The sequence below is a fragment of the Pseudopodoces humilis genome, chromosome 11 (genome assembly GCF_049639895.1).
Source record: "Pseudopodoces humilis isolate 2021_Gansu_Grassland_sample_001 chromosome 11, ASM4963989v1, whole genome shotgun sequence".
NCBI lineage: Eukaryota > Metazoa > Chordata > Aves > Passeriformes > Paridae > Pseudopodoces > Pseudopodoces humilis.
In genome coordinates this window covers 20,192,726-20,217,765 of record NC_142210.1, presented here as the reverse complement: position 1 = coordinate 20,217,765, position 25,040 = coordinate 20,192,726, and the positions used below count along the sequence as shown (strand labels likewise).

Below are 25,040 nucleotides of genomic sequence, written 5' to 3'. Positions count from 1 at the left end.
TCAAACCATTCTTAAGGATCATCTCACAATGTTAATAATCTGCTTATAACTTGAATATTGCTCCAGTATAATTTTTTCTTTTTTTTCCCCCAAATTCTTTTCACTCATAATTCTTTAGCCTTCTTCATTTTTACTTACTTTCTGATGTCAAATTTACATGTCTTTTCCACTTTGATATGTATGGTATTAATAATTATACTCGGCATTCAGAAATCAACTGTTTTAATGAGCTTACCATAAATGAGATTTGTTTTTGGGACATCAAACCATTTCCTTCTGTTTTAATATTAATATATCTTATTTTACTTTCTCATGCTTGTAATAATGGGATTTATCCAAAGAAGGAGCAGCACTTCAACAATGCAAGGCTAAAGGAAGTGGGACAAAGTTGACTTCCAGCCATGTTTGCACTTATATTCCAAAACAGAGCAGGGACCAGAGTGGTCTCTGGCTGGAACTGGAGCTTCTCTTTTAGAAATTGCAAGACACATATAAATGCCACAGTCCAGGTGCTGCAGCTGATTTCCCCTTCCAGAGTTGTGCCAAAGCATTTTGGAACATTTCAGCAGCAGCAGTAAATCATGTTGCTAATTCCTCTGCTGTGGGAATTCTGCTAATATCCCTTGGTGCTATCAGAGGAAGAATCATTCTGCCCTGGCAGAGTTTTCTGCATGATTCTTATGAGGCTGGATTTTGACTTTCCTGTTGGTACTAAGAGAACAGTAAACACACATCAAGTTTAGTCATAGGAATGTGTTTGAATAGAAAGAACATTCCCTGGTTGGAGGGCTGGGTTTTTTTCAGCTGATGAGGCTCTGTAAGTAGTTCCTTTATTGAAATATCATTTCCATGTAGAGAATGCATCTTCTGCTGGGTTTCTGTGTTAATGAGGGTATAGCCAGTAAGTTTGACCAAAAAGACACATTTTGGAGGAAACCAGAGCCAGCAGGACAGTTTGTATGTTGTTGTAATCACTATTCACATCTTCCTGCCATCAGCAGCCATTTGCAATTCAAGTGAGATGCTGACCTCTCCTAGAATCATTAAGTTTGGGCCAGTGGATCAGGACCTGCACAGGCAAACTATTGAGGTCTCTTGGTATGATTTAATATTTAAGTAGTTTTTAAATTCTTATTTTATAATCTACTGAAAATCATATATGTATATATATAGAGAGAGATAACCTAGTAAGGCAGAACCAACAGGAAAGAGGCAGTATTTATTATTTGTATTTGTTTTCTGAGAACCTACCATTTGTTAAATTTCCCCCTTTTTGTAAAGGCCTTCTTTAATTATTAGCTGAAAATCAGGTATTTATGTAATTACCATAATTATATCTACACATCCAGTGTACTTGCAATTAATTCATTAAAAATTGTAATTATTATACAATTATGGGGGATAATGACGCCCTTGTAACATATTGCAGAAGCCCTAATTAAATGGTAGCATAAATGAATTGGAAGAGATTTTGAAGTTTTGAATATTGTTTTATCAGAAATATCAGAAGTGATTCATCCACATTATGAACTGGCAGTAAAACCCCTGCAAAGTTATTTTGAGAAAATATTTCACAAAGCTCACAGAAAAAGATTTGTCTCTATTGCCGTTCTGTCTTTACTTTCTGTTCTCCATATTTTTTACACCTAAAAGCTGTCTTCAGACTTTTAATGGAAAGGTGCATTGTGTAGGAAGAAGATTGCACAGCTTGCTGAATGTTTCTAGAAGGCTCAGCCCAGAGCAAGCACAGTTTGTACTTAGACATCCTTCTTCTAAACAGAGGCAGAAACTTATCCAACAGTTGGCTGAAGATCATGAAAAACCTCCTCTAAATACGAGGAGTTTTTATTACGTGCTGAGATTTCAGTGAACTCCTTATATATTGGAGTGTCCAAATTTTGCACCTCCAGGTTTTGGGGAAAGAGGGAAAAAAATCCTCTTGTGGTACAGGTTCTTGTGATGCTCCAGGCACAGGACACGGGCTAAGCAGCGTGGGTACAGAGGAACCCTGTGGAGCATCTCCCTTTCTCTCCTGCAGAGTGGGTGGGGAATAACTGTCAGGGATAACATATGCCAGAATCTACCAAAACCTCAGGATCACAGATTTCTCACCCTTTTTCATGTCAACCTTCTGTAGCATACAGATGATCTCTCTTCTCTTTCTTCAGCTAATTTTAGAAGTCATTAAAAATGGCAGTAAGACATGCAGAGTTTTTAAGCTTGTTTTTTCACCCTGTGTTTCACATCTGACCCAGGGTGTTGCTCACTGATGAGTGCACAGCCCTGGCCCTGTGGCACGAGTGGCACTGAGGAGCCACCCTTACCTTGCCACCCGCCTCTGCTGGGGACAGCACCCACTGATGCTCGGGGCAGGCTGGAGCTGTGCCCAAACCAGCTGGGGGGGCCTCCCATTCCCATCTTGCCTCCCACCTACCAGCTGGAATCCTCCTCCAGTCCCTGCTCCCAGCCTGGCCAGGGGAATGACTCATGCACATTCTCCCCACTTATTTCAGATGCAGCCGGGCAGGTTCCACCTTCTGTTTAATTCACTTAATTCTCTCAGCTCGGGTAAGGAGGGCTTGCAGAATTTTAAACTCCCACAGAAAGATGGGAGCGAAGCTCTAAGGAACAGGGAATCCTGGATCAGCAGTAGTGTCTTGCCAGGCCCTGAGCTGAAGAAAGACCATCCACCCACGGCCTGGAGAAGAGCTCCCTGTTTGTCCCACCTCGTGTCAAGGTTCCTTGCTGAGGCTGCCATGATTTGATCGTATTTCTGGGGTGTTTTCCTGAGGAATTGCTACCCTTTAACCCAAAGTTTTGCACCAGTCTCCTTGCCAACCTCCCTACAGTGCCCTTGCAGGGATTGTTTTTATTTCCTGCCCACATTACTCTTATCTTTTAATTTAATATTCTTTAGTATATTATTTTTAATGGAGTGAGCAGGCAAACAGAACAGAACCAGATGCATGTAGCTGACCCAGAGAGAACTCATTTTCTGAGAATCTTCATTCCCAAAGCAATGAGATGGACCCAGTGGTAAGGGAACATGAAACATGCATTTATCTATGTACATCTATACGTATATATGTACATCTAACAGTCAGAATCAGATCTGAGAGCTCGAAGGAAAGCTAGTACAATCTGTCTTAACTGACTGAAAAATTGATGTTGACTCATATGTTTTCATATTTATTTTTAAATCCCAAAAAGAACTTGGACTCTTTTTTTAAAGAAAGGACTAAATAGCTGAAGGCCATGTCTAAGATACCTGTGTGAGACAAACAGAAGATTTTGCACTTTTGCTGACCCCAAGACTGTTTTTATTAATAAGATTTTCTCTGCTCTATACAGTACTTTGGATCCATGAAATATTGCTGTATATGGCTGTTGAAGAGACAGATTTATTTAGTGAAATTTCACAAGAAATCTCGCTGTAAACCTAGATTTTAAAACCTTAATCCTTCCCTGTTTCTCTCTGATGCTAAACATAGATGAAGTAGCTCTCCATATGAATCAATTAATAGCTGTGCTATGTGGAACAGGAGAGCGAATTAAGTTTGTTTTCTACACTTTTCAGTCATTAACTGAGCCATTGGTTAATGAAAAATGGATTGCTTTTGCTCGAAACAATAACTTCTGAAACAATAAATAATTGCTATGCTTAAGAGCCGAAGCACCTGCGGTCTCTTTTAGATGGAGTCTTCATAGATGAGGTCTCACACCAAGGAAGAAAGAAAAGATGCATCGATTGTTTTTTCTTTAAAGCACCATGAAACCCTCGATTAACTTCAATTCTTGCCATAATGCATTTGCAGTTCAAGTACTGGAGGCATTATGTGGCCACAAGCACATTATGGTGCAGGGTCATGAAAAACGGGTGCTTGAGTCTTCCAGAGACGAGAGCTGAAGAGCACCTGGTGAAAGTCCACGCTCCACCCTGAATTTGGGGCTGTTGGTGCAAACCCCTCACTTCTCATTCTGTGTGTGTTTCTCTCTGTGCCTCTCATGTGTGACAGAGAGCTTTACCCCTTGGACTGTGAGCCAGTCCTGTGCTCGTGACAGGATGATTTTGTTTCTCCTCCTGACATCTTTGAAAGTTGGCTGCTGAGACGAGCTTGGGCAGGAGAGGGACGTTCACCCTCAGAGGTGAGCTGGGAGACAGATGATGAGCTGAGAGCAGCAAGGAAAGGGATCTGACAGCAAAGAAGGCTCCTGACACACTTGTTGAAGCAGGTGTACACTGCCAGGCACTGTGCAAACCAAGCAAAGAAATAGGATTAAAAGGCTCTTTCCCTTTAGGCTAAATTAGGTGAAGAAGAAGGCAGCGCACAGTTCCACCCTGCAGTTTTTAGTGGCAGAAACTATTTTTCTCTCCTGAGTTTGCTAACATATATTAGCTGCTGTTTTTCTGCCCAGAGCTTTGACATATTCAACCACAAGCTAGTTTGGCTGAGTATCAGCACAACAAAGAAGCAGCAGTCAAACAAGACAGGAAGAAACAAATAACTTCTCAGAAATGCTCCGTATACATTCCAAGCTTGATATTTGTACTGCTCAGGTGGCCTGGCTGTCACCCCTCTCTGCCCAGCCACCTCTGTTAGAGGACATTACGTCACAAAAAAAGTTTCACCTAAGGCAGAGCAAAAGCCAGTGCTTAATATTGCTCAATTGAAAATAGATAAACTCAGCAATAAGTCAGATTTTGGCCCGTTGTTTGGATTATGAGTGTTCTTCTAACTGCTGTCACTTCCTTAAAGAAATACAGAAGTTTCCTTGAATTTTAAGTGACTTTGGATTGAAATTCTCTGTGAGTGATTATCTGGCTCAGTGAATACTGTTGTTATCATTAGCAATTTTGGGTGTTAACCTTTTCACTGCTAAAATCTCTGAGTGCTGTGTGACATTGTCCCCACTCTTGGGAAATAAAAAGGTTAAGGAGCAGTTGAAATGCATTCAGGAAATGTCATCATTTTCAGGCTGATGAAGGACTAGCCTGGAAGAGAACAAAGAACCCATAATAATAATTACATTTACTTTGTGCTTGCGAAGAAGACGGTTTGAAGGAGAGCAGGTTAATTTTTGGTTCTAGTTTAGTTATGTCACATTCCTGCTTTCCTTCTCTAACCCCAGAAATGGGCTCCTTAAATTAACTTTGGTTGCAGAGGGATGATTTGACAAAGCCAAATGTACCTTTCCAGTGATTCTGGACCTCAGTGGCCTTTTTCCTTTCCCTCCCTCCTCCCCTGGCTAGGCAGCATCTGGCCCTCTCCCTCTGCTGAACTTCTGTGACTCTATTTCAAGTATAGATTTAGTTATTAAATCTGGAGATAAAGTATGGATCTGTTCCACTAATCAGATACTACAGTGATTAGAGCCATAGAAGTACTTGGAGAGATCAATTAGATTAAATTATCAAATCATTATAAGCAAACTCTTAAAGACAAAGCAATAGAAAGTAATTTTGTGTCACTATTTCTTTGGAGACTATTTATATTCCGTTATTGTTTGTTTGCATCTGTTTTCTTTGTGTGTGTTAAGAACACAGTGGCACCAAATCACTTGCTCAGAGCTGGGCTGGAGGATAGAATGAACCAATTCTACAATAAAGTTCTTTCTGTGATGCTGGTCATAGGCTAAAACACGTTATTGCTTGTACTCTGGGTGAAAAAATGCACGCACATGGAAATCTTTATAAAGCAATTGGGCAGTTTCTTGGGGGAGCTCATTCAGATCCCTGGGGTTAGGCAGAAAGCATTCTGCTCTCTCACCAGCCTTTTATCTCTCTCATCCCATTCTGTATTTATTATTTTGACTGTGTAATCTTATTTTGAATACTTTTATTGCATAAATCCAGTGTTATGAACCAACGCCGGCTAACTCAGATAAAGGTTTGTGGTTCATTCTTTAGTAGCTTGTTTTCTGGGCTCCTCTGAAAATGGTTTGCTAGTGTATAATAGCCATTTGTGTCACTTCTGAGCCTTGAAGTTGTGTTTTCTACAGTCTGCAGTGTCATCTTCTTAACATGTATGTATATAAGCTTTTCTTTATTAATCTATATTTTAGTAACTACTCCAGCTAATGCTAATATACTGCTTTCATGAGAGAATTGGCAGAATAGTATACATCAAAGGCAACAATTAGTGTATTTTCATTTGACTTGTTCAGCCTATTAGGTTGTTAAATTTTGCATAGAAAATCATTAGCATGTTTAATTTGGGAAGGAAGCTCTTGGAAGGGGAGTTGTGGATGTAAATCAATGGGTGAGGAGGCTTTTGTAAAACAGCAGCTACAGCTCCGAGATGTCACGAAATATTTTCACATATTATTAACTGTAAATGCAAAGAGATGAAAAAACTGCAGGATTATCACTGGCTTGGGAGTTAACAAAGAAGCTTCTGATGGTTCTGTCTAATATTAAAATCTGGAGCAGATTATATCACATCTTTTTCTTGCTGAATACTGCCATAAAAGTACGGGTTTGGAATTTCAAAATACCGACTCTTTTCTCAGGGAAGGTGAAGGACATCTGAATCAGGCTTGACATGCTATAGCTCCTGTTTTGGTTTTTTTCCTTCCCTAAAACCAGCTGAAGAACTGTTGCATCACAAGTGATGTTGCAGCTGTTATGAGTGTTGTTTACAACTTCAGAATTAGCTGAAGTTGAAGAACTGACAGAAAAAATTATGAAGGGCCTTTCCCCCCCCATCTCTTCTGGGAATCTGGCAATTCAGAAACTGTTGTCTGGTGTTAAATAAATTCAAGAAGGTTTGGATCTTGACCAATTAAAATCAAAGAAGAAAGGTCAGAAATCAATGCCAAAATAGAATTGAATATTCCCTCAGACAGCAGCTAATCAGGGCTTTTGTGTGGCCTGCTGTGCCAATATCTATTCAGAGGATGGTCATTATGCCTCTGTTCTAGGAGAGTAATAATTTTGGAGTCTTCACTGCCCTAAAATCAAGCAATTTACTGCCCTTTTATTTCTATGTTTTTGTGATATTTTGCCTGATAAACATTCAGTACTAGACAAAGTGGCTTCTGGTTTTGTCCTTGCACTTTTCAGGTTCAAATTTCTTTAAGTGCAGTCACTATTCTTTGGTGCCAAAGTACTTGATTGTCTTCATAAACCAGGAAATTTAGCAGCAAAACTGACATAAGAGTCAGGATTAAGTTATTGATTATTTGGAAGACAAAAAAATCCATGTGGTTCTTTGCATTGTGCTCTAGTGGAAAGCCCCTGGACCTGTGTGCACTCAGTGGGTAAATTCATGGCTACAGAAAAGTCAGCTGTGAAATTCAAATATAGTTTTACAAGATCAGGCCCAGATTCCCGTTTTTAACCTTAGAGACAGATGCAAGGAATTTGAATGTCTGGTAGATTTTGAAAAATTGGCCTGAGATACATGAGTATCTTTTCCCTTTGTTGCTTTTTTCTCCATTCTAATTTTCTTGATGTAACTTCACATCTGTCTCATATCATAGCTTCTCCTATAAAAACAAATCTCTTTTATCTTTTTTCTGTGCTGGTTTTCTTTCTCATTTCTGGCTCTTATAGTCTTATTGTGTCTTATTTGTCTTTTTTTCATGTTTCCACCTACTTTTTTTTTTTTAAATTTTAGAAAGAGTTACTGCTTCTTTAGGACTGCAAAATCATTAGCTAATACTTGCCATTATACCCTTTTTTATCTTTTCCATTGAAGATGGAAAAATTAGGATAAAAGAAGGGACTTGTACAAAGTCACACGCACAGAAGAGAAGGAATATTGTTGTAGAGTTGAAGTGAAAATATCCCATTCTTTTATTGCTGTTTATTTTTTTAGGGCTGGGCTGTTTATGGTGCTCCTGGGCCACTTTTATGATTCATGTAGCTGAAGCTAATGCTTCTTTCCTTTAATTCCTGCACAAGCTGATCTCGATCTTTCCTAAGTGCAAGTATTTGTCAGTCAGTTACCCCCCATAGGGGTGCGAATCACACCTAATCTTAGCCCATGAAATATTTGCTGCCTCCCACTTGTCTTGCTGCCTTGCAGCCTCCAAATAGGGAAAAAAGAAAGGGCTGCTGTAGCTTTCATTAATTATTTAAGTGCTGTTATCAAACATTCCTAGAGTGCCGTAAATTTACAGGCTTTAGTACAAACTTGGAGAAAGCAAGTTCCCCACTCTGGAGAATTGACAGTGAGGAAAAGACAAGAGAGGTGAAGATATAAAGGCAGTGGATGTGGTGGTGAAGTAGTGCAGAACACGGGAGTTTTGGTAAGAAGGGATTGCCACAACCCACGCGCGAGGGAGAGCAGGAGTGCCGGGTGCCTGCACAGAGTGTCCGAGGAGGAGAAGGCAGCAGCAGGAAAAGCCAGCAACAAATAACGCACAGGGATTACAAGGAAAGCAAAAGGATTGACCTGATTTGTGTGTTTACCACTCTGCGTCTTAGTGGTGCTCTCCCAGCTCCTGGATGTAATGGTTGGGCTCAACGGAGGCAGGGGAGGTTTCGGATGGAGACCAACGTGGTGGAACGGATCTCTGTCCCCACCACAGGGAGCACATGTATGAGCTGGTGAGAGACTCCAAAAGACAAATCAGCAGTGGGAAAAGGTCCCTTCAGGGGGATCAGGGACACATTCAGCTCCCAGCACAGGGCTGGCTTTGGGCTGCTGCAGTTATGTCCCTCCCAGAGGCAAGGAGCTGCATCAGCTGCCCACCCAAGCTGCTTTTTAAACTCAGCCTGTATCCTCTTGTAGAACCAACACAATTTTCTTTGTTTTTCTAATATATTTTTATTTTTAGATGCATAAGCCCAAAGAGTACAAGTGCATCTAAACAACACAGTGTAACTGGAGGTGAACAGGCAAGGCTCAGCTCACAGAAACCCACAGATGCTGGTGATATTTCCCAGTGACTTTGTTACACTCCCAAGGCTTGTGTGGCAGTGCTCATGTTGTGGCAGTGTGCCATTGCCCCACGTGGTGAAACTGCTGCTATGGAGACCCCTTGAAATAATAGAATATTAAAAAGTGTAATCTACGATGGAACTAGCAGGCACCACGTTAAAAAAAACAAACCTGTGTTCAACTACACATTTTTTCCCATAAAAACCAATGTATCTGGGTGCCGTACGGTCACACCTTGTTCTGCTCAGGGCAAAGGGCTGACCACATGTTTGGGCACTGCTCCTTTTCTGATCAAATGTTGTTTATTGTGCTGAGATTCTGCAGAGTATATTCAGATACTCAATCCATATGTGTTTAAGGCCGTCACTTAAGCATGTTCCTATGGAGAGCAGCTGGGGTTTATCCAGGGATAGCTGAAGGCAGGTGTTGATTTAAAGCCTTGCCTGGTGGGAGCATTGCTGTTCACTGTGATAGGAGCAGGATTTGTCCCATAGTTTGTTGAAGCTGGAAGGATGACTCCTGGGGACCACAAAAGTGGTTTAAAGTGATTGTAAAATGTCTGTATAGCCAAAAGTCTGGCTATAACATTACTATAAAATAGGCATAATTGTAGTCACCGCATGAATTCTGAGCAAAACAAAGACATGTGTGGTCATGTACTTTCACCCTGAGCTAAAAAGATTTTTCTGTTGGCTTTCTCTACTTGTAGCTGCGTTTATTTGCTTCTTTAGTGCAACTTTTTTTGCCACTAACTTTAAGAGGGAATATTTTAAAGTAGAAGAGTGAGATATATACATCTAAGCCTGTGGACAAAAATATCAGCCGAAGGCTCTACATGAGAATGAATACATAATCAGCAACTTGTACTTGTCTGTTATAACAAAATAGCATTAAAGAACAGAACATTGACTGTAATGTAACTTGCAGTTACTTCCCTGCCAGGGCAGCAATCCTCTTGAGGCTGTCATCTATTGCAACTTGAGCGATTGCTAATTGCTTTTATGAAAGCACCAGCTTCAATTATATTTTTAGTGTGTCACCTGTACAGCTTTATATTTGCATCTATTTAGAAAGGCGTTCATGCAAAGCTGAAGAAACCAGGAAGCAATCCTGCAAAACTGAGGTTCACGTTTGAATTGTGGCGTTAAATATGCTGAAGGCACAGAAGGAACCTTGGTGTGCTGATCACACCTCCTGTGTGGAAAAGTGGGGAAAATAAGATGTTTTGCTGACTGCACATACCTCCTCTTGGCCTGGATGTGCACCTGGCTCCACCTTGATGTCCCTGAAAACTGGCTACTGAAAGTGGAGGGGCTCTTAACAACACAATCATGGAATGGTTTGGGGTGGGAAGGACTTTTAAGATCACCCAGTCCAGCCCCTGCCATGGGGCACCTTCCTCTATCCCAGGATGCTGCCAGTCCCATCCAACCTGGCCTTGGGCACTTCCAGGGATCCAGGGGCAGCCACAGCTTCTCTGGGCGCCCTGTGCCAGGGCCTAACTGTGAAAAAACTTCATTCTTAAATCTGACTTAAATCTTCACCTTGAGCTTTGCAACACCTCAGATTTGGATCCAGACTGTCTGGCTTGAGCCAACGCCTCCTTCAAAGAAGAGATAATTAAAATGGCTTTTATGTCTTTCTCAGAGTCATCATGTCATTCGTCCTGGCAGCAGATGTGACAAAATTACTGCACTTTAAGTTTTCCTATGTTATCTTAATGACCCAGAAATTTTTTTAAGGAGGTTTAGAGTGTGTGGCACACGACGACAACTGCACTAATGCCAGTATTTCTAGGAGCATGGCTTTGCAATATCTATACTTATTTTATGGTCTTTGGTAGGCAGCCTTGAACTGCTTTATCATTTTGCTCTGTTTTAGTGAACCAGAGTAATTCCTCACAGTAATATAACAGAGACCTGAATTAGCAAAAATCTGATCCCTAAGTGACCTTATCTTTCTGCCAGTCTGATGTAATCCAGATCCTGATGTGATCCTGCCCTCCTTTCATGTGAACGGTGAAAAAGCCCTCACTCTCATGGACTAAAAAACTAAGTTTTCTTAAAAAAAATAAATCTTTCAGACAATTTTCACATTGGAAATATGTTCTATTGATTTCCACAATCAATATTGCTTGAAATTTTTAAATTGAATATTATTACTGATATACTACTGATCTATTACTCTGTATTCTTGGAGATATCTGTGTCTTTGTTAGTGGGAAGATTCTGCTCCAAGTGCAGCAGAGCAGCAGAAAATGTTGATACCATTCAGTTCAGGAGGCAGATGTAGGTTTTCTTTCTCTCTCTCTTTTTTTTTTCCCCCCCTAAGCAGGGAGAAAGAAATCGTGTTATATATTTTTAATGAAATGGTATTGAGATTAAATAATTATAAGACAGCCTTGTAGTAACCCCCTGATTACTTTGTGCCTGAGAGTTAGACTTTTAGTAGCTGAAATCATTGGTGTCATGATGATACAGAAAATGCATGTTGTTTATTAAAGAACCATTGCTAGATGAAATTAAGATGAATTTTAGGCTTTGTAAATCCAAACAAACTAAAAAAAAAACCCCAAAACCAGAACTGCATTTTCATGTATTTTCAATCCTATTAATATTTATTAAGCTCCAGTTCTTTGGGTTTCTGTGTCTCAGATAGCCTGTCATGAAATAACACAGGCTTGTCTGAGATGAAAATTAACCTGGACCCAACTGAAATCAAAGTGAACCGATTTCTTTATTTTCATTTCTCAGACTGACAGAACTACATAAAGCAGAAAAGCCAAAAAACCATAATAATTAGACTTGAAAAGTCTTTGCTACTTTATACATCATGGATAGTTTTGGGAATAAAGATGTGCAAAGTTCTTAAAAAAAGACAACAACAAAAAAAAAACAAAAACCCTATTTAATGTTGTATTGCTGTTAAAATTTAAAAGCAATGCTACACTGAGGATTACAGTCCAACCTTCCAAAGAGCTGCTGCCATGTTGTGTCAGTCTTCTTGTCCACATCCTCTGTGTTGTTCTGGACAGTAGTTTATGGAACTCCAGATTTTCCAGGGAAAACAAAAAATCCTCACCTCTGTGTAGCAATTGCATGGAAGGCACAATTGGTGGGGTTTTACCAGCAGTGGGGCAAACAAGTGTTTTATATCAGCACAAAGGCATTCTGTACTGACTTATTTGATTTATAGATCCCTATACATGTGTCTTTTAGTGGTTTTATTACAATAATTTGAGATGTGCTGGGTGAAGTGCCTAACATAAATATTCAAAAGTAATTATATATATATGATTTGAGAAAAAGAGAAAAAAAGGGACCATGATTTTCTTTATCTGTGTAAAAACTGTGGAAATCCAATCTTTTGCTTATTTTGCTCAAAGGAGAATATTTGATTTAGCTAGTTACAAAGTTTTGAGAGGTCAGGAAGAAATACCTCCCTTATCTACACTGGGGTCCTACCTTTAAGTAAGAAAATAGGGTTTAGTTGTCGAAAATATTTTGTTGTTCTTAGTAGTCTTCCTTTAAGAAATTAAATCTGACTCTCTGCCTCTCAGTTGATAAAAATCAACTGTAGGCCCCATTTCTAATGTGAAAAACAAGAGGAGCTTGTGAACTTTGGAACAGTTTTGTAAACAAAAGCAAACTTTTTCATATATAAAAGAGGAAAAAAGGGAATAGCCTCTCTTTTTTTTCTTCTCCTCTGAGGATCATATTTGAAATGACTCTTCCTCTTTACATTTCTTCTTAGACTGAAAATTTTGGTCATAAATCAGAATTAATGTTGGGGTAGAAACAGTGCAAAAAGCCAGTTGTCATTTAAAGTGGAAAATCCAAGAGTACCCTGAGCACAGGCAGCAGCAAACTGGTGCAAAGTTGGGGGCTGGAGTGGGCGGCAGCTTCCTTCTTTGAACAATAACCATAAATGTTTGTGCTTCTGAAATAAAAATTTGCTATGCACAACAACCATGGAACGTACTGTGTCAATCCTTAGAGCTATGCTTTTTATTTGAAACCCTGTTTTTAAAAGAAAACAACACATCTTAAATCCCAGGCTGCTTTGTGGGGTAGTTGTCACTCCTGGCAGATCCAGGAACATCTCATCCCACCCTGTCCCACGTGGTGTCCATGGCTCCTGAGTGGCACTCAGCTTCTCCCCAGGTTTCCTACAGGTGCTGACAGTAGGGATTTCTGCAGCAGCCTTCCTTTACCCATTTCCTTGTTTTTCTTATTTTTTCCTTAATTCCATTTCACGCGATTAAAACCATCCAACGTGGCTGGGTTTTGTGGGCTCAGCTCGGTGGAGAGCCTGGAGCTCTTTGCTAAGAGAAGGCAGATCTGCACTATTTTGCCTTGCAAAGACAGTGGCAGCTGTTTTTTGGGGGATCCAGTTTCCCCCTTGCTCCAAAGCAGGCGTGGGGTAGATGGGCGTTTGTAATTATATGACTTCTGATTGTTTCATAAGGCATTTGCATAAGGAGCCAAATTAGATTAGTTTAACTTAATTCTGGTGTTTCCTAACCTCCCAGTCTTTGACTCAGGAACCTTAATGTTATTTTAATGTAGTTTCTGGAGATTATTACAGACAAAGAGTCCCCGTAGGTCCTATAAATCTGATAAGCACATGGAAAATCTAACAGGAGATATTTCTGAGAGAGAAAAGGAAAATGCTTGTTCTCGTGGAAATGGTGGCTTTCAGAAAAACTCCTGTCAGCCACTGCAAAAAGAGAGTGAAATCTTCATCCCTTTGAAATCAAAGGGATTTACTTGAGAGTTTATGTGATTAACACAGAGAAGATACTGCTGTAGTAGGACCAGAAGGAGTTTTTCAAAAAGCCTTTAAAGTGACAAAGTATTAAATTCTGTAGATTTCTTAGGAGTGTTGGTAGAATCCTATCATGTTTCTCACTGCAGCAACTCTGTTTTTAAATGTGTTTATTTGCATTATTTATATTCCAAAGGCACATTCTAGATGGTTTCCTTCAAAAAAATCCATCATTTTTGTGTGTCAGTTGTTGCCTGAATGGTTCTGCATGTTCACTTAAATTCTGGGTGGTGTACTGGGGGGAGCTCTGTAATTCTTCACAGATTATATTAATATTGGATTAAGAAAGCCACAATAAGAATTATCTACTTGATCTTCCACAGTTAAGTGTTGGTCTGGTGTAAAGCTTTAAAGTATCAGACATTACAGCAATCCAGGTTTTAATTAGCATCATAGCTAACTAATGCATATATTTGTGCTCACATGACATAAACATGCCAAGGGCCATACCTGTAATATTTTAATTCATGTGGGGTTTTATTGTGATGTTAATTATAAATCAGGATGACAAGAGTTATGCAGATTTTATTTATATTAATCAAAGGAAAATACACTAAAAATGTTTTCTTCCCTTATGAGAATATAAAATTGGAAACAACTTGCTGTTTTAGAGATTGTAGAAAAAATATATTGAGCTACTTTGCCTCTTTCCAAAAGTTTTGATTTCAGCTTTGCAAGGTGTTTTCAGCAATCACAAAATCTTTGAAATATAAAAGCTGAAATTTTCATGTAGCTTTGGCTTCAGGAGGCTTGGAAAATGACATGAAATATAGTGAGGGCTGTGATTTACAAAAAAATATGTCTTGAGCATTAGTGTGACAGTGATAATCTGTCACTGCAAGGGTACAGCCTGCACTTCTCCCCAGCCCTTGATGGCCCTTGGGTTTCTTCCAGCTTTTGGGATGGCACAGAAGGGAAAGTGCATGCACTTTTCTCCCAGAGATTTTTAAATGGATCATTACATTTTCAGGAGTCTCTGGCCTGGAGCAGGGACACCCCTGTTAAAGGGAGGTGTGACTGCGTGAGTCCATGTGTGGACAGGTTTATGGCAGTGAATACTTCTCTCTCAACTTAGCCAGGGAAGCAGTTGCTCTTATTGCAGGTTCTATTAGGCAGGAATCCCCTCTTGATTGTAAAATCCCTATCCCTTCCTCCTGTCACTCCCTTTCCTCCCTTCCCCTCAGCAAAAAGCACATCCTACCAGCAGAACTAGCAGTGCGACTTCCACTGCAGAACTGCACGAGAGAGAAAGGAGGTTAAAAACCCTTAAAACATATGGCAAGCTCGGGCTTAATAGGAAGTAGGTGGCAATCTCCACAGGGATGCAGCATGGTTTTTTGAAGCATTTGTTTCCCAAATACCTTTTTATGATTTTTCCAGCACAGGCAGGCAGTAAGGGAGTATAACTAGAGTATAAGCAGCGGCGTAATAGGCGCCTTCTGCAAATGTGACAGTGATGAATTTGATGGAAGAGGAGGTGGCAACCAAAACAAAGACAAAGAAGTGCTGGAAGGACTATGTAGAAATTAAATGGAGGTGCCATTTAGGGTATTTCTGCAGAGCCTGCTGACACTGTTTACCTCCCTGCTGAGGTAGAAATCTTTCTCTGCTAAAAGCCTTCATAAGAGCACTGAGGATATGCTTGTGCAGCAGTGTATTACAGGACACACATCTGAGAGGAAAACTGTTAAAGCCCTCTCGTAGTTTTATTGAATTATTGCTGCCCTGAGAAAAAATACACTTTAAGAAAACCCCAGCTGTTAAACTCAGCGCTTTTGGAGTGACTGTGTTTACTTCAGTGTGGCATTTAAACTCAGTTTATCCCAAAATCAAACAGCAAAAGCTACAGCACTGGATGGAAGAAGCAGATTTACAGATGTGGGTTAGTTCTCCTGCACGAGCTGGCCTTGAGGGCACTTTCTTCAGTGCAGAGAGAGCAGCTGTGGCTGACCCTGAGAGTGGGTGGACTGAGGGAGGAGCAGGGAGGCTCTGCAGTGTTTCCCACCCATACAACCACAGTGGGTTTCAGGGAGGATGCTGAGCCCTCCAGAGCTGGCAGAGCACCAGGGGGACACTGGGCTCAGGCCAAATGACAGGTTAGACATGGCTGAGTAACTTGTTTACATCTCCTGCTCCCCCTCCCTCCCCATTCCCTCTCTCTCTCTCTGGATCAGGGAGCCTGGAGCATCCTGTGGCAGCTCACAGAGCACTATGGCAATTAGTTTTTCTTTCATTATACAAAAATTAAGGGCTCTCATTTCCCTGCTCTCTGTCCACATGCAGTGTCTGTTTCCCTGGATAAAAAAGGTAGAGGATGGAATGGGTTTCTGTAAAAAAGTAGGTAGAAATTTGCACCATTGTCTGGAAGCCGTCACAATATTGTGACTGCCGTGGCAGGTGAATAATGAGCCACTATGCTGGGCTTCCAGCTAAATGGGGCTTTGTCCTGGCTTTGCTGCAAAGGCATCCAGAAGAATGCAGAGCAGTTTTCCAGTATACAATGAATCACTCAGTGAGGCCAAATGACACTCTCCGAACACTCGTCCCAGATATTACAGCTGTTGAAGGAAGCTGCTTATGAAACAAGGGTAGGCTCAGTCGCTCTGTGACCTTACAGTTCCTGTGCTGTAGGAAATAGTTGGGGTAACTCTCTGCAGGAATAGAGTTGCTTTTAAACACGTAAAGCCCTGCAAATGGAATTACTGGAGTGTTAGAAAGATGTTATGTTGGAACCCGACCTGGCAGGATGTACTCTGAAAACAGTGTGGTAGCCATTTGTATCGACAAATGGGGAATTTAAAGCAGCCACTTGGCAAAACCAAGGAAAGGTCCCCCAGGACATTGGAGATTCGTCTCACCTCAGCCAGGATACCTACTGCAGTTGCACAGAGGGAGCTGTGGCAGTATTTAGATATATAAGTGGGAATTTGGGGTGTTTTGCAGAGCAAAACAGAAAATTTAAATGGTGCAGACTTAAAATAATCTCCTGGCTGGGTTTACAGTGTGGAAGGGCTCTAGGTGTTTCTGTGACTGCTGTACTATGGTGAAATACTGTAATATAGCTATTATCCCTGGTTTTGCTGCTCCCATGGCCAGTCACTTCAGCTGTATTTTATATTGCCCTGTATAAGCTCTTGAAATGGTCCGTGAGCAGCAAGTCACTCTTATGCATTAGAGCAATGGGAATATATTATTTACAGGTTATACTTGCCCTTCAATTTCTGTCCATTTTTTCCCTTGAAAATTTCATGTGTTTCAAAAGTAAGTACAGGCATAGGTAAGACTCTGTTCCAGCTAGATTTGGGAAAAAAGGGTTTAGTATGACAATTTTCCACTGCTGCATCCATTTCTTTAGTTTGTGAATAATCAGTTTCTTGGTGTTAATGATCTACCCTGTTAAGCTTAATTTTCATTCTCATGAATTTCTGTTAAGAGAGATTGTATACAGTGATTCACAATATTTATGTACCTGCATAAATCAGAAAACAGGAGACTGTACTATCAAGGGACTTATATTTGTCCACAGCCTTTTTCATGAAGAAATATTTACTTGTGAAGCAATGAGAATATGTCATTCCTATGCAGACACTTTGGGTGAAAAAAACAAAATTAATGGTATAAGCGTATGGTCATTGGTTAGGTCTGTGCTAATCACATATAAGCAGTTTCTGATAATTAGAAATTATTGTCTATGTCAGTAGCTGAGTGAGGTCTTGCACTTTCTTTCTGCCCTTGGGATTTAAACACAGTGCACCCAGCAATCATTTCCCTTGCCTGTACTTTGCTTGTTGTCTGCCACAGAACAGTTTCATTTCCCTTTTACTCCTACTTAAGACACAAATATTCTGCAATCCTGTGTGATTAATCACACATGCACTCACAAACAAACACAAGGATCAAGGTGGTATTAGCTGTGAAAAATGTACCTGTGTGCCCAAACTATGGCTTATTCCTTTCTCTGGTGTGTAAATCTGTGCCACTGCCTGGCACTAGCACAAGATGAAGCTGCTCATGGGTGTTCATTCGGGAAGGGATGCTCGGGGTACCCACTGTCACCCCCTGCAGATTTGGGCTGTGCTGCCCACCTGGATGCTCTCCAAAAGGACACAGATTTCCCCAGGTCCTGTATGCTCTGCCAGCCTCTGCAGATGTTCTGCACACCCTGCAGTGTCTAACAAGACGTGAGACATTCCTGGTTCAGGTCCTGATCCATCACAGGATCCCTGTTCCTTGAGCTCTGGGACGTGGCGCTGAACTTTTCAATCATTCTGCCCTCAGAGCAATGACACAGAGTAAGCAGCGACGTGAAACTGAGAGAATTTTTCCTTCTGTGTCTTGGTCCCCTCCTGTGCAGCAATCAGGAGCCTTTGGAGGCATTTCAGGTTGACTCGGCTGCTCTTTCAGCTCTGTATTGGAATAGCTTCATTACAGGCAACAGAACTATTCCATTGAGTAGCTTATTCAGTGAGGTGAGAAAGAAGCTCATAATGTGGCCATAATAAAAGGCTCAATTTTGTCTTCTTTAAATGCACAAAATTCCATTGTCTCCAGCGTAAAAGGAAACAGGGATATCAGGCCTAATGCTGTCTGTCTAAATGTAATTCTACCTGACACCTCTGACCTTTATTTTTAGAACAATTCCGCTTTTAAAGGAAGGTGCAGAAATATAGAAGCATTTTTCTATTTATATAGGGAAAAAGTGAAATCACTACTTTTGTCTGGGTGCAGGAGCATGACAATGTGCCTGCCAAACTCTATGTGTAGCTTGGCCTTCAAACCAGACGGCAGAGCCTTAAATGAACAAAAGACAACAAAAGCCTTATTTGAAGAGTAGCAGAAGAATGTCAGGGACTGGAATTATGTTTTTTTTAAAAAATGTGTCTTTTAAGTTGTATTTAAAAAGATTCAGATGGGACAGAGTTAAATCTTGGACCAAAATGAATAAGGTCACCTGTAATTTATTTTATATTACAGAAGGCATGGTGTGCACTGTTACATGTGCTGGCAATGTCCAGGAACTGGTGCTGGAAAGGCTCCAAGCTGAATTTTGGGGAGAATAAAGCAACAGCTTAGCGCTTTTTTTCTCTGATTTTGAACTGGTTTTCGCATTCTGTTGAATACAAGGATGCTCTTGATGCAGCGCTCTGTAGCCAGGGTTGCAATGTGGAAACAGAACAGGAGATGGCAGCCGGGAGTATCGCTGGGAGTGACACCGAGCCTGCCGGGGAAACGGGGCTGGAATTGGGTTAGAACAAATAAAACAGCCTCCTCCTCCTCCTGCCGGTGCTGAGCGTGTTTAAACCGAGCCCGTCTCTTATCTGACTTGTTTCTTACTGTCCTTCTCCTGGCAGAGCCTTGGATGCTTTTCAGAATGATTGTAGTCCTGGTTGTAAAAAGCCCTGTATGTCTGATCTCGTAGCTGTAGGAGAATCAATAAGCTGCTATTAAAAATGCCAAGGTACAGGGTGAAAGCCTGTGGGCACAGACCCAGCAAGGTCCCTGGCACTGGGTGGGGAACTCCTGAGAACAGCTTGTGTCAGGGTTGGGCTGGGACACTTCCATTCAATTACACTTGGATTGTCTCTACCATGAATTTCCTGTCCAGCTGTGGGGACGTGCTTAATGCATCAATGAGCCATGTCAGAATCACCATTCTGTAGTGATATCTTTGTGTTCTCACAGTCTAACACCTCCTCCCCTTGCTCATGGAGCTGCTTCATAGCCGCTGTATGGGCTAAGCTGCCATCCTTCTGCAGGGCAGTGGGACAAGCTAAACTTTATAAAGGAGAAATGCAGTTTAAAAGATGTGATTTTTTTTTCCCCCTTCAATTAATTAATTATTAATTAAAATACCTTTGTAAAAAGTAAGCTACAAAACAGACTTTTCACTCTATAATTTACAGTTTATTTATTTGCATTTTATAAATGCAATATCTCCGCAGTCATAGTGTAATTTTTATATGCCTTGCACTTTATATAATATTGCCAGATGTGTCTCAATGTATTGGTATATTTTGCCAATATTATATTCTATTTTATTTTTGTTGGTGCTGGTTATTTTGGAATAACCAAGATCATTTCTTTGACAGACAGTAAGAGAGAAGAGGAAAGTTTTAAATTAATTTAGGATCTTGTATCACAGATATGAACTGTAATATCTGGATAAGTTTTGATATACACTTGAGAAGAAATCAAACCCACAATAATACTCCCTGCCTGAAAATTTAAGGGCTGGATTCTGCTGGAATCACTGTGGATTGCATTTGAATACATCTCAGACAACACTTTGCCCCTTGTATTAAGGACTAATACGTGTGGACTTGACCTGGGGCTCAAATATTGCCGTCAGTAAATGGCTCTCTGAGCTCAGCTTAAATGAGTGCCAGCCTTGTTTCCCAGAGCTTTTGATCCACTCTATGACTTTTGGAAGGTCATTTTTAATGTCTGTTTCTCCCACCTGATTGCAAGCTCAAATACTTTGTAAAATCTGCTGGGGAAATGTGATGTTCTCTGCAGTGTTGAGTCTATCTTAGCACAGTGTAATAATTACACTGCCAACATTTTAGCTAACCCTACGTGCTGAATGCTACCCCACTGTGAGTGATTCTAGTTTTCACTGTTGTTTTATTAAATCAGCCTGTAGTTTGTACCAGAGCCAACACATGATCCAGTTTACCTTCAAGATAATAAAGAGCTTCTTAGATTCTTCTCAGATTATTATCAAATCCATAGAATACCCTGTTGTTTTCCTGATAATGGGAAAACAATCATTTGACCTAGGAGAACTTCAGGAGGAAAGAATAATATGGGCAGTCTATAGAAGCTTTGAGTCAATCAGATTACAGTCTGTTTTCTACAACTAATTTAGTGGTTGCCAATAATATTGGACTTAGGTTCTTGTATTCCCCATAAACCCACACAAAAAAAAGCTCTGACAGCTTCATCACCCAGCCTTCTCTCTCTTCTCTCACTGAATTCACCTCCAAGGATTTCTCCATTATTGCATGTGTACCTTTTCATTAAAACACCCCAGAAGTGTTTTTTGGTTGTTTTATTTTTTGGTAGTATCTGTGACAGAGACATCTGTCAAATACAGAGCAGCTCCAGGCCATATTCCTGTTTTGCATGAAGCATTGGTTATCTCCAGTGGTATCTACTTAAAGTCACCACAAATGTCTTTGCTCCATCCAATTCTTGATCCATCCATTTGCCTGATGACTGTACTTCTTAAGAAAACTCAGAGAGAAAATAGCTTGCTTTCACTAAAAATAATGCTGCAGTAATTAGGTGTTGTAAGTCACCTGGATGCTGTGAGAGCCATTAGGCTCCTTTGGCACATGAAAGCAGAGCAATAGGAAAGCTACTTTAGAAAATCACATATAAAATGTATTCAGAAGTTCTTTTTGAAAGGTATTGAAAAAAAGCATACTTTTTATACATTGAAGTAATAAGTAGTTTAGCAAATCCTTTGCAAACTTGTCAAAATGTCACATCCAGGTACTGGATTGGAAAATTAGTAACTGCTGAAGTGTGTGAGTGTTTAAAGGTGTCACTGTGTGTGGCAGGCTGGCGAATTTTAGCTTCTGGCTTTAAGGAGAGATGTTAATCATTATGGCTGATATTTAAAATGTCAGAAGACCTTAGCATGAAGATAAAGGATTTAATACGAGACTCTGCTGTGTCATGTTTCCTCACAGAGAAGGAAGATCGGCATCTGCTCCTTTTTTCATTCTTTTTTTTTTTTTTTAATTTAAATTTAAATTTAAATGCAATAGCCGAAGCAGCATCCCAAAAGCAGAGTGTATGGAGGTGTGTGGTGGGGAAATGGATTGCACAGTGTTCCTTGCTTTTTTGGAACCATCCTGTTAAATCCTTCTATAGCTCCTGTACTTTCTTAGCAGCACCTGGGATCACTGCACCCAGTGGCACTGGCACTGGAGGAAGGAAGGGAACCTTGATTTATCACTTCCATCCTCACCTATCTTCCTTTGCTTTGGCTTTGGATGGGGAGCTGAAAAAATCAAGGAAAATTTTCTTTTGCAGCATGTTTCTTGGCAAAGGTTTCAACTACTTCTTCTTAATGCTTTCTCAGAGAATACTAAGTAAGCAAAGCTGCAGAATTGCTTTGCTCCTTCAGCCAGAGCTTGTAAACTACTTAGTGAGAGCAGTCTTAGTGGCTGAAGGAGTCTAAAAAAGGGTAAAGAGGAAAACTCATTTATGATTTTTTTTTTGTTTGGTTTTTCCTATTTCCTTTCAGCAAAAGGCTGCAAATGTGCTCAAGTAGCTGAAGCTTTACCTTATTTGAATGTAAGGGTAGAGTTTCCTCTCTGCCTGGTTAATTCTGTCCACTTTGGCAAAATTAAGTAATCATATGTGAATTTCTCTGCCTTGTTGTTTGCTTGGACAGCCTGCTGCAGTGGCACACCTGAAGGATGGTATTTGTTCAATGTTACTGGCATGAATATGATCCACAAACATTGAATAACAAACTGTAATATTCCATTAAGGAAGTATTTAACCATTTTGGATAACTATATAATTATGTAATCATTATGTTGGTGTAACTGTTTTAGTTCAGGTTCTGTTTTTTCCCTACCAAATCTGATCAATGGTATGAACCAAGCTGTCACCAGATAAAGTTATACAAAGTCACATAAATTTTTCATTTTTAAAGATGACAGAGTTCAGAGAAAGTGTTTTGTGTACTGAGTAGCATTTTATATGCAGGAAATAGACGAAAAGAAAAAAAAAATTTTGCTTTTGGCAAGGTAACACAGAGACTTTGTGGCTGGTGCTCCAGCTTTAAAAAGAGAATGGAAGAAGACTGATGTCTTGATGAATATTAATTGACACCTTTCCACAATTTTTTCTATAAAAGAAGCTATTTCCTAAAACCAGTAATGAACTTTAGAGCTGTTATCTTGGTACTGTTGTAAAGAACTTTTGATTCCCAGTCTTTCATCAGTATTTCTAGTAGGATGGGTGGTTTTGTGAAGAGAAGAATTGCACTTGGGATAGGAAGATTTGGCATCTGAGTTCACAAGGTGAATTCTATCTGTTTTACTTACCCCAGAGTTTCTGATGACCTGTGGATGAGTGGAAGGTCATCTTTATCCTGTGTTCTTTTGTTTATGCTCTACAGCAGAAATTGTTGTTAGTTAATGACTTCATGGGCAGCTTCAGTGGGGAGACAATGAACAATCCCAGGATACAGCTCCTGAATGTGAGTGTTGATCTGGGACACATCAAGGCAGCAGTGCTCCTTTCTGAACTAATTCAGAAGGGCAGAAGTTCTGCTGATTCAAAGCTCTGGTGACCCAAAGAAGTACCCAGATATTTCCACCAGGCAATCAATGCCCTTGGCTGTCTGCACCAGAGGGAGCAGGAGCCTTTGTGGAAGGGGATTTTCTGGTGTGGTTTAATGTGTCCCAAGGGTTCTGCAAAGCTTCTGCCATCACCCCCTCACTGCTGTGACCCTCCTGGCTGGGACCTGCAGGGTCAGATGAAACCTGAACTTACAGTTTCCCTAAGGAATTTAGTTGTGCTGCTGTAGATGGAGGTTTTGGTTGGTTGCTTCTTCTGTTTCCTCAAAATGTGGAGAAGCTAAAGGCACACATTTCATTATGGAATGCTTCACTTTCAGCAGAGATTTTTTTTAGTGTTCAGCCTTATAAAATTACATTTAAATGTGTTTAGCTTTTCCTACATGCATGTGCATTTCTTCCCGTTGCTTCCTCAAAAATAAAAGAAACCTGACACAATTCTTTCTCTGCTGATAATGTGTTGCCTCTTTCTCTCACTTTCTTCCCTCCCTGTAGCTTCTTTATCTTTTTTTTTTTCTCCCAGACATGCTATTTACTTTCCCAGTAGCTGATAGACGATGAAATTATTTTACCAGAAAATTCAATGGAAAAATCTCAGTAATCCTTCACAAGTTATCACACATGAAAAAATAGTGCAGTCTTATTAAACATGGGATAAAGTACTTGGCATGTGGCAGTCAATACACTGATGGAAAAGGGTTTCTACTCACCATGAAAAAAAGCTGAATAATTAGTAACACATAAAAGGCAAAAACTACTTTTCTTTCCCTCAGGATGACAGTGGATGCTCTTGGTATGAGCTGTGTTTCTCAAAGAATGGAAGACCAAGGAAAGGCAATTTCTGCTTAAGCATCATCAGGATCAAAACATCATCTATAATTTCTTGGTGTGTAAGGCAGTTTTGACAAGTGTAGACCTGACAGTCAATGGTCAGAACACATTTAATACATCTTTCATCTGCTGAAGTTAGTAGGTCTAAGGTCTCCCTGGAGTAATACGATGTAAAAGATGTTCATGGCCCTAATTTACTCACAGACCATTAGCTCTCTGTAGATGCAAGACTCTATAGACCTAAGCACAAGGAACATACTCTCAGATGTCCATATTATACTGCAATCCTTCATTTTCTTAATGCAATTTCCTGCAGCTGTCCTGTTGGTCATATGGGATGCAATGAGGAGTAGACCTCGGCAAGCCAAGAACTCTGAGTAATAGGTCTTCTTATTTTACACTAAATTTTTGAGTGTTTCATTCCTTAAGCAAAGAGGGGAGATGAAATTTTAAATGTAAAAATGATTTGTTGTAGTCAGCTTTGACAAACAGTATTCTCCAGTGTTTCAGTGCTTTACAGGAGTTGGCACAGAAAAGTGAAATCATTACAGAGCTTTTTTTTGTCGTCTTCCTGCTTCTGTTTTCCAATTTTAATAAGTTGCCTGTAAAAAATGAATAATGCAGCAATATATAAACAATGTCATGAAGGCAGCATTTCCTCATTAGGTTGAGCGCCCTGCTCTTTTATAGATAGATTTTTATTTTTTTTTAATATTCTGAAGGTAAATTTGGGATGAAATGCCAAGAATCTATAGAATGATGCGCAATGATGGAGAATTAATGTCACACAGCAAATTGTGTTGCCATTTGAATAGTATATCATGCAGTTCAGTGCCAGCAGATTTAACAAATGTGTCAGCCATCATTATTCAATCATCCAAAAGGTCATCTTTCTATCCCAGCAGGGCTGTCCAGTAGTTTACAGCATGCACATAAGAAAAGATGATGTGTGGGATCTCCAGTGATCTTTTTGATCAAGAATCAATTAAAATAAGTTGCTGTTAATGTGGCACTAGATATAGACAAAGTGTGATACATTTGACAGCTGCTAATTACAGCAGGCAGCCAAAAGAGCTCTACAGAGATATGGGGACAGAAATGGCTAAATTAGTAAACTGTGTTGACACAATCACTCAATATTTTTTGATGTGCAAGCACAGCATATTCCCAG

The 25,040-nt window shown here is 40.1% G+C and overlaps 1 protein-coding gene across 6 annotated transcripts in view; it reads left to right on the top strand.

Moving 5' to 3' along the window:
* The window catches only part of NLGN1 (neuroligin 1), a 425,110-nt gene that overhangs the window by 136,074 nt on the left and 263,996 nt on the right, over positions 1 to 25,040 (top strand). The window contains exon 1 of one of the 6 annotated variants that reach the window (XM_088061110.1): positions 5,984 to 6,024. The exons of the other annotated variants lie outside the window; for them this stretch is intronic. The gene's annotated coding sequence lies outside the window, so the exon portion shown is untranslated. Of the gene's footprint in view, positions 1 to 5,983; positions 6,025 to 25,040 lie in introns of those variants that run through there. 6 annotated transcript variants of the gene reach the window in all.